General features: G+C 40.1%; 2 non-coding genes across 2 annotated transcripts; one reads left to right on the forward strand and one right to left on the reverse strand.

Moving 5' to 3' along the window:
* The first annotated feature begins 7,897 nt into the window (after positions 1-7,897).
* On the forward strand, positions 7,898-7,968 carry trnag-gcc (transfer RNA glycine (anticodon GCC)). The gene has a single exon. It is a non-coding gene; the product is annotated as a tRNA-Gly (tRNA).
* A 2,581-nt stretch (positions 7,969-10,549) lies between these two features.
* On the reverse strand, positions 10,550-10,631 carry trnal-uag (transfer RNA leucine (anticodon UAG)). Its single transcript has one exon. It is a non-coding gene; the product is annotated as a tRNA-Leu (tRNA).

Consider the following 10,631-nt stretch of genomic DNA (forward strand, 5'->3'; position numbering starts at 1 on the left):
ACGTTTCTCCATTTAGATTGTCTGCAGTAGAATGCAGTCTTTTAAACCAGGAAAAATGACTGCCTTTAAGTTGTATAACAATAGTAAGTAAAATCCAGTGATTTACATTACAAATCTCATACATAACATCTCTGCAGGATTTATAGACGTTAAAGCACTGAATGAAATGAGCAATATAGACAAAAAATAAACACTCTGTGTCTACTACTTTTATCTCTCTCATAGTACATTTACATTTATTCATTTAACAGAGTGTTAGAGGACCTGTAGACTGCACAAATACTAAGGACATTACAATTTATCATTTCACTTACAATTAAGTTCTACTAAAGCAATGAATTTGGGGCATGTTCTCAATAGTGATATGACCAATAGTGGACTCGTGTATAGGCTACACCTGCTAATACATTTGATGGACTATTTTGCACTACTACACGTAGCTAACGCTAGTCATATTTAGCAGTGTAATTTGAATATCTACTCTTTAGTTTACTGTAGCAGTGGATAAGAAGGAAAACATTTCATTTGACAAATCTGCTCATCTAGAGAGGGCTTTTCATTTGTGCTATAGGAAAGATAAGCATGATTACATTTCTGCTTATTCATGTAAACCTCAACTACATTGTGTAATCTAATTTCATGTATTGATACATTTTTTATTTTATTTTTAAAATCTTTTGTCATTCGCACACGTAGCCTTCTAGCTCCACAACCTTTGGACTGTGGATAGTAGATAAAAGTAGTAGACACAGTGTGCAATATGTGCAATGTTCAGTACGTCATATAATAATAATAATGAGTCTTTATTGATCACATATACATTACAGCACAGTGAAATTCTTTTCTTTGCATATCCCAGGTTGTTAGGAAGTTGGGGTCAGAGCACAGGGTCAGCCATGATACAGCGCCCCTGGAGTAGAGAGGGTTAAGGGGCTTGCTCAAGGGCCCAACAGTGGCAGTGCTGCCCCCATCTTGAATCATATTACCGTAAATACTTAAATGTGCAGTCATTTGTTTCTTTTTTTTCACTTTTTTATTCAATTCCTGCTTATTCAGGCTCAGAGTCATGTAGGCTGCATTGAATTTTATTTTCAATTCCCTCATCTCTTTTTCAGTGACTTTATCACTAGCACGTTGCACTGCTTTCACGATTGGGGTGGCACGAGGGGCAGACCTAACAATGACACAATCCCTGGCGTTCTCATGTTTTGTACTGTCTCCATGCTTCTTTACGGTTTCTTTTTTAAAATGACTCGAACTGGTAATGAACTCTGTTTTACCAGCAATATCTTGTCCTGCTTTAGCACAAAAGGTGCAGTACATTTTCCCTTTGTCATAACGTAACCAGGCGAACTCATGTAGCCAAGCTGATTTAAACTGTCTTGTCGGGATGAGAGCCGCAGGGACGGGAGAAGACTCAACTCGCTGCGCTTGGCTGTCATCATCTATAAAAGATTGCACACCGATTGAAACGGGCTGGGATGACTCAAATGTCACTTGGGAACTTTCACTGGTCGAGTTGGTCTCAACATCGTGGGCATCTGATGTAGAGGAGGCAGGGTTTGGACAGGCAGGGGATGAGGAAAAAGTCTGATATTTTTCTTGTCAGCTGACTAACGTTAGTTAACTACGCAGTTAGCTAGCCTACATATAACGGATAAATTCACATTCTACCAAACTAAACCACATCAAACTAAATTAAACACCTTTAATAAAAAGGCTCAGGCAGGGTTAGGTTAGGGGATGACTCAACCCAACACTCAACCCAACACTCAACCCAACCCAACCCAACACCTCCCACTTGGTGTGGGAGGTGGCACAGGCACAAAACCTTGTCCTTCATTCTGTATATATTTCTCTATATGTATTTAACATTCTATGAGAAAATATCAGTTGTATAAAAAAAATGGAAAAGAAATTATATATATTTTTAAATCTATATATTGTGTTAAAAATGAATTCTGCCACTTTAAAAAAAATTAATTTTCATGACTCATGAAAATGAATCACATGTAAATGAATCACATGAAAATATATCACTTGAATATGAATCTCATGAAAATGAATCATATGTAAATGAATAAATAAAGAAAGACTTTTTAAAAAATCGGCCCAAATGTAAGACGTTTTAGGTGAGGTTAACTATTGGGGGTTGGAGGATCAGTTTAGAGAACATATTATTTGTTTCTGATGGTTAAGTTCAGGGTTAGGGTTGGCCCCTAAGTTTCAACATTGGAAAAAGGAGTTTTTATTGGTTAAAAATTAGGTGATTAGAGTTTATTGTTTGGGTAAGCCCCTAGATTTCAAGATAAAAAATGGTTTTAATGTTTGGAATAGAAGTTCTAATTGGGTTTAAGGGTACTGGATCTATGTTCCCCATCCCTATTGTCCAACTTGTACAGATGAAATTTAATCTGGCCCAAATTTAGGGCCGAACCAGGAAAAAGTTCCATTAATTTTGTCCATGTTCCCTCTCAGATCCTTCTTCCTATTGATTACTCCCCTCTCCCCTGAGAAGAAATGCCTTTCTCTCTATTAATATATACCCCCACACACATTTTATATATAATATAATATTATATTTATATTTTTGTGTCACGATATGGAGATTGAGATGGATGCAAGTGCAGATTTTTCAAGTTCAATAAAGAACTAAACAAAATACAAAAGACACTGACATTGGGGCAAATCACTGTGGAAAAGACTAAACATAAAACAAAGAGAAAAACACAGCACCAGGGACAAAGGTAAGGAAAGACAAACGTGAGACAAAGAGTGCAGTGAAAACTGGCTAAATACACAAGTGCTTACCAGGAATGTGATCCAGGTGCAGGTGGTCATGTGACTGTGATGCAGTGGCTGCTGGGAACTGTAATTCAGATTTCCTTCTCTGATTACATGACATAATGGTGTATGGTGTAATATGTGGTAATGTACGGGTATTACTCTGTGCGTGTGTGTGTGTGTGTTTATACAGAGGCTGAATGTGTTGGCCACTCTTGGGTAACTTACCCAAAATACATCAGAGCATCATCACAGCTCTCATTACTGTAGATGGCCAGCCAGAGACATCGTCACCGAGCTCATCAATGAAAGGGTACAGATGGCTACACACCTTCTCTTCAGAGCGAAGGGAATCATGGGTGTGGTCAGATCTGATTGGTCAGAAGCTGTTAATAAATCTTTTAAAAATAACTGCAGCTCTGACAGCAGTGCATATGCAAATCAGTTCCCAGGTTTATACAGTATGAACACACTCATTATAAACTATCCACGCTATATCGTCAGTGAGAATGCCCAATTCGTATACAGTGAGACCGTATATACATCACATCTTTGTGTATGTGTTCACGTAGGTGGACTCGAGCAGTAACTTTGAGTGGCAGAAGCAGCTGTGCTAATACTGGGACGTGGATCTGGATAAGTGTGTGGCCAGAATGGCTCTGTATCAGTACATCTACGGATATGAGTACCCGGGAGCCTGCCTGCGTCTGGTCATCATCCCGCTCACAGTAAAGACATGTTAACAATACGTTAAGAATTCATAATGCATAATGTAGTGTAGTGCATGTTATTATAATAATATTTATTTAAATACTATGCGTAATGCATTAAGGAGGCTTTATAACATGCTTTTTTTATAACGAATGCATTTATCACTCGTTATAGCTGTGTGAAAGAGTGAAGTCTTAAAGATACGTTCGTGTGTGACCTTTCCATCAGGAACGCGTTTAATGTAAAAAAAAAATCTTCTTGGAAATGACATGCTTGTGCTTGTTTGTGATGGTTTTTAGGACCGGTGCTATCTGTGTCTGATGGGTAACACCTCGAATAACATGTGTGTAGAAGGTGTGAGCTTGATCCTTTCACCGTTAGCCAGACAGAGTGTCTTGTTGTTGTCCAACACGGCGGTAATTTTCTCAATCCACAGGCACGTCCACAGGTACGTGACTCACCACCCACTTGTGCGTGTTGGCGGTGTCACTGCCGAGGGACGTTTGATGGCACTCCGCTCCATTGTGAGAGGGTCGCCTTCACCATACAGCTCGTCCATGCTCACTGACTGCGGGTTGAGCACGTCGGTCTCGATGGGCTTGTAGAAGGGATTCACCTCGTAGCCCTCTGTCTCGTGGAGGGTGCGCAGTGCGTCAGCGAGGGCACGGTACGCCGTGGTCTAACCGCCTCTTGTAGGGCCCACCAGCAAGACGCCCTGGTGCACCAGCATGGTCTCGTACAGCTGGATCACCTTGGCGGTCATGCTGGAGAAGGGCTGCAGGGAGCGGGTGCATAGAGCTGCCTCGATGTTCGACTGAAGCGCGCCGTAGTCATGCTCGGGGACGCCCACACCAGGAAAGAGGTCCGACAGAATACCGTTAAACGCACACAAGAAAGATTGGATTGACTCGATTGACACTAGGTTCAAGATTTTCAGATTATGGATGTTCAGATGTTCCAGGATTCTTTACTTTTCATCTAGTATAACATTACAAGGTGCTAATGTTATATACTTTAAATGTTTTTTAAAAAAGTTATATAGTATATGATTACAGCTTTTTAGTTGCAAAGAATTTGCAAATGTCAGTTAATTCTGTTTCCTAATTTGTCCTGGAATTTCCTCCTAGTGCCTGATTCCAGTGATCCTGTGATAATGACCTTTGATACTCCAAATGTAAACTTTGGTGTTCTTTACTATTTATCAGTTTATTTTATTTTAAGTTCTGCGTCATCCTTGAGTAACTTGGATTGAAGCGGCCTCCAGGTTGTCCCAGAGCTCAGTCCTGCCTGCGTAGCCAGGGTTCATCATGATTAATGCAGCTTCCTACAAATGGAAGCAAGGGAAATGATAAAGATTCAAACCCTTGCTAATATTCTGAAATCGATTGCAACACTGAGTGAGTCTGTTCCAAGAATCGATTCAGCACAAATCTCGAATTAAAGGTTAGGGGAACAACCCGCAATATTAAGTACATAGGATCATTATCATGATTAACAGGGCGATTCCTAATACCTGGTGTCAATTCGTAGATACCAGGTAATGGGAATAGAGTCGATTCAAAGGAATCAAGCTTTGGAGTCGACTCTATAGTCATTGTGAATATGGAGTCAACTCCAAAGCTTGATTGTGGGAGAAGCATGACTGAAGAACCTTGATTTCTCAGTTTGGGAACAATCCCAAAGAAATAGTCGGGAGACGCAGAGCGTTTGGCATCGTTGTGACAAACGCTGAATCTCACAGCTTTTTTTTTAGTTTTTAATTACTCAACAACTAAGACACAACCCCCTCGTTTATTCCTTCACTTTCATCTTTCACTACTTTTTTTTATTTTGCATTTTGTTCTGATTCTTTCCCCCTGAATGTCTGGCTAGAACTTTCTGGAACTGGGAGCTAATGCTAAATTTAATGTTCTGTTAGAAAAGACAGCTTGATGTGTGGTTTCATTAAATTCATTCAATTTAAATATCTTGTCTTTCTAAGAAAAACTGCTGATTAAGCAATGCACTATACCATATTCATGAGAAAGTAGAATGTTGTATTTGTTATTTGACGTTTGTGTAAATTCAATACGTCGTTTTCAGCTAGTGATTAAAGAATTGGTTCATGAGTCATCTTTGTCAGATATGCTGGTGGCGCTTTCTGATTTTAGTCACTTAACCATTCAAAAGAGTTATTTGTGTGTGGAACAGTGTTGCATTGCACCCGCGAATACCTGCAACCTGGAATGGAAAATAAGTTTTATTTTGTTCCAACACTTTTTTGTTGTTGTTGTTGTTGCTGTTGTTGCTCCAAAACTGAAAAGTGTTACAATGGAAGCAGAAGTAAGTGTAGCTTCTTAAATTGTGTAGTGTAACACAGTGTTTTTCAATCTTTTTTGAGCCATGGCACATTTTTTACATTGGCAAAATCTTGTGGCACACCACCAACCAAAAATGTTACAGAATGGCACTCTGTAGCCTAATACAGTGTATATAATTACAATATAGTTTCTCAATTTATTTATACTCACTCAGTGTGAAACCTGGGCCTGTTTAGATGAACACAAAGCTGATATCCTGGCAGGAATTTAAGAAAGGCATACACGAAGCTCTTCAACAGCTTTCAGTCTCTCTCTGTTTTTAGCTTTTATAGCAGTTAGGCTTGAAAAGCTCAGCTCACACACATATGTTGTGGAAAATGGGAGCAATGTCAAAACTTTGTTGGCCGGAATGGGGAATTCCATGGCAGCAGTCATCCAAAAACTGTCCAAAGGAAGTTCAGCAAATCTTACCTTTAAACCACGATCTTGTTTCAGTTCAGTTAGTTCCTCCTGCTCCTGTAAAGTTATGTCCTTTCCAATAGCAGTCAAGGCATTCAGTGGAGGCTGAAGAGAAATAAAATGACAACTTCTCCTCAAGAGTTTACAGATGTTTACCTATTACCTTGCACAGTGCAGCAGGGTGATCTTGCCGTTCCTCTGTGAGTGGGAACATCTCAAGGTTGGCACTTTGCACATGTTGTTGCCAGAGGTGCACCTTTAAATGGAATCCATTTATTTTATCTCATTTCGGCCTTGCATCCGTGTGTTCGGTTCATTCAGATGATGAAATATATCTGCCAGGTATGCCAGCTTTGCACTCCACAACACTTGTGCAATTTTCCCACACAAGTCTTCCCTGGTCAATTTGACCCCAAAAATTTCCTCTCCTGTTGTTTTTTCTGGCAGTGGCTTATAAAATAGGAAGTTTTCTCTAATGGCATCTCCATCCACAAAACGCACATTGGCCAAGAGCTGAGAATATCCGTAGACTCATCAGGTTGCAATGCAAATTTCCTACTGATGCGTATCTTTTCCAAAACATGGCTTTCGATGTCTGTGGACATATCATCAGTACATCTGGCGATTGTGTTATCTGAGAGCGGGAGTTTAGATATGTCTTTAACTGCGTCAGGGCCGAGCATCTCGTTGACAGTGTCTTTGCGGGCAGGTAGTATTAACGTCTCTGCCACAGTGTGGGACTTTTTTCATTTAGCTACAAGTTCAGCAACTAGCATTGAGGGCTTTCTAATTTACCTTTGTGGTTTTTCTCATTAATGTTGCCTGTTTCGGTGTTTTCACGCAGGCAAACAAAATAGTCCATCGGCTTGTTTTGAAGCGACGGGTGTTTCGCTTGGAGATAGCGTTTAAGCTTGCTTGGCACCATGGCGCTATTGGACTGCTTCTCGCCACACACCAAGCATAATGGAGTCGGGGTCATCTCATCGCTGGTGAAAGTAAATCCTAACGAAAGATAACTTTCGCTGTATTGCCTCGAGCTCACCGTCTTTGCTTTCTTTTTACCACCACTCATACTAGGCCCTTCACCTGGGTCACAATCTTGTCCAGGGCCCAGTTCGGAGTTTGCATTTTTCCTTTTTAAAAACTTCTTCATCACTGCCACCACGACCTGTCGCATGCGTCACTAATTCTCTTGTCTCTAAGAAGGTAGGAGGCAATTACCTGCTGCCACCCGGACGAATATTACATTACTCTGCCAGTCACTATATTACAGCACAGACACTCAACAATGGCTTATTATTTGCAGATAATCATGGATAAATTTTAATAAAAAAGAATTTTAAGACTAAGTGAAATTGGACAATTTCTCAAGGCACGCCTGACGATCTCTCACAACACACTAGTGTGCCACGGCACAGTGGTTGAAAAACACTGCTCTACGGTACGTAGACTGCATTACATGCGTGTTGAGCAGAGAGGAGATATTATAATATTATACAGTATCTGGAAATATAGCGTGTGACTGCTGCTGAAATAAGGAAGAGACTTAGGATTCTCCTTTTCAAATCTGAAACCAAATTGCTGAACAGCACAATACTTACCTGAACAGCACACTCTGCGAAGTCTTTAGTTATTTAACCTAAGCATTGGTGGTTCAGTGGTAGAATTCTCGCCTGCCACGCGGGAGGCCCGGGTTCAATTCCCGGCCAATGCAGAAGTGAGTTTTGAAAGTTAAGCCTTCACCAAAAGAACATTATAAGCCTGATCATTTCTGCCCAAACTAGACCAACTCCATGCTGCTGAAATATACAAGAGACTTAGGATGCTCCTTTTCTATTTTGAAACCAAACTGTTTAATCAGAACAATACTTAATGAAAAGCACACTCTGCATTGTCCTTACTCATTTAAGATAAGCATTGGTGGTTCAGTGGTCAAATTCTGACCGACCACGCGTGAGGCCGGGGTTCGATTCCCGGCCACTCACGACTGAGTTTTGAATATTGAGCATTCACCCAAAGAACTCTACAAGCCTTATCAATTCTGTCCAAAAAAAGGGTAGCAGACACAGTCCATGTTGCTCAAATATACAAGAGCCTTAGGACGCTCCTTGTCAATTTTGAAACCAAATTGCTGAGTCAGCACAATACTTACCTGGAAAGCGCCCTCTGTGAAGTCCGGGTTAGATTCCAGGCCAATGCACAACTGAGTTTTGGAGACGTTTGTGTTGCTTGAGCCTTCACCCAAAGCACTTCACAAGCCTTATCAATTCCGCCCAAAACTAGGGTAATGGACAAACTCCATGCTGCTGAAAAATGGAAGAGATTCTCCTTTAGAATTTTAAACCAAATTGCTCAAACAGCACAGTACTCAGCTTGAAATCGCACTCTGCGAAGTCCATGGATTTTTAAGATAAGCATTGGTGGTTCAGTGGTAGAATTCTCACCTGCCACGCAGGGGCCAGTCACACGTAGGTGTAGAGCGCTGACTAGCCAATAGAAAGCGAGGATAATCCAGGAGGAGGGTCGGACGAACCTAACGTAAAAACATCCGTTCAAATATTTATATTATATTATCTGTTACATATTGTATCTATGTAATTTTTTAAAAGCGGCATTGTCAACATTTACTATTCCGATACTCTTTCAGTGTGTAAAATTAACTGTTAAAGAAGAATGTGAAATTAACAGTTTGTCAAAATGAAAATAACTATTGAAATAATATATGCAGGGTGTGTTATAGTAAGTTATTGAAAATGTATTCCAAAATAAGGACTACGATTTTAAAACATTTACAAATACAAGCTAGATAAAACATATTTACAAATACACAGGACAATTTTGTTTTGTTTTTTTAAATACAATGTTGTCTATACACAATTCCACAATGGTAGAGAGAGAGAGAGAGAGAGAGAGAGAGAGAGAGAGAGAGAGAGAGAGAGAGAGAGAGAGAGAGAATACAGAAGACGTAGAATGAGATTCATGGGCAACAGTATTACACAGGATTTGTAACTATTTACCAAAATCCAACCTTGTGCTTGGCTTGCAATCAGACATGCCATGCACAGACCTTAAATACTGTGCTTCACAACAAAGTTATTTTCTCTTTTCAACAATCCACCTCTGCCTCTCAGCCTCATAGAATGAAGACTGCTGAAACTCTGCCCATGTCGTCTCTGCATTCATTCCCTGTGCCTGATACAGGGAGAGCACTTTAGAAAGACAGTAAATGTATCTGCCTGCCGCTCCAGGGAAACCAGGGTGGATATGAGGACTATTGGGTCCTTGTTTTAGTGGCTGGTGGCAGAACCTGCACAGATGACCAGAAGGCCCTCTGCAGAGTATGCCTCAAAGACTTTCCTGGAGCAGTAGAAGTATTTAACATCACCAGCCTGCTAAAAGAAATGTACAGAGGAGCTATCACCCATGTAATGAGAAATTGGCTGACCACAAGCTAAACAGGATCTAATTTGTTTTTTTTGGTGTCTTCTCAACTGCTGCCTGTGTCAGAGGTGCGTCTTCAGGAACACCACTAGCAGGTGGATTGAACAGAGTGGGAGGCTGTATTGTTCCTGATCACATCTTTTCTTTGAGGTGTTGACTTCTCTTGCAAAGAAGGATTGTCTTTAATGCTTCTTGCCTCTTCAGATGAGTCCCGAAGTAAATCACCTGATGGCCTCTCCTGAAGGACACGTTGATTCTCCCAGGGATTTTTTTTTCTTCATGCTGATGGCCTGAATAGTACCCATAGATATGAACAATTAACATAAATAAATATATAAAAAGAATTTACTTAGTTATGCATGTTTTGTAAAGTAAAATTATGGTCACTGATTCTTTTAAAATAACTTGACAGGTTTCATATTAGAGCAAAAGATCAATGACCCAAAATTTAATTATACAACTATTGAAAAGATACACATCTACTCTAATATATTCTAACTTAATCTAACATAACTGTGTGATCTGCTCACTTGTTACCAAAAGACTTAAAAGAAATAAAAAGAAATAAACAAAAAGAGATGAAAGCCGAAAAAATAAAGCCAATAAAGTATTAACTGGTTTACGCGGTAGCGGAGGCCATTCAAAATGTAGATCTTCAAAAAAAAAGAAAATTTAAAAAAAGAAAACACCAAGCTTCGGAACAGCGCCATGGAATCAACGTGTGGCGAAAAATATATTGTATCCGTAGTGATAAGGACTACCACTGAGAATTAACTGGAGAAGTTTTGGAAAGTTGAGCATAACTACTTTCCGTTCCGGGAAAGTTAAGCAGAACTACTTTCAGCTAACTACCCTGGCAGCGGTGGGATTTGAACCCACACCCCCAAAGAGACTGGAGTCTAAATTCAGTGCCTTGGACCACTCGGCCACACTACC

The sequence above is a fragment of the Ictalurus punctatus genome, unplaced genomic scaffold, assembly GCF_001660625.3.
Source record: "Ictalurus punctatus breed USDA103 unplaced genomic scaffold, Coco_2.0 Super-Scaffold_100, whole genome shotgun sequence".
Classification (NCBI taxonomy): Eukaryota; Metazoa; Chordata; class Actinopteri; order Siluriformes; family Ictaluridae; genus Ictalurus; species Ictalurus punctatus.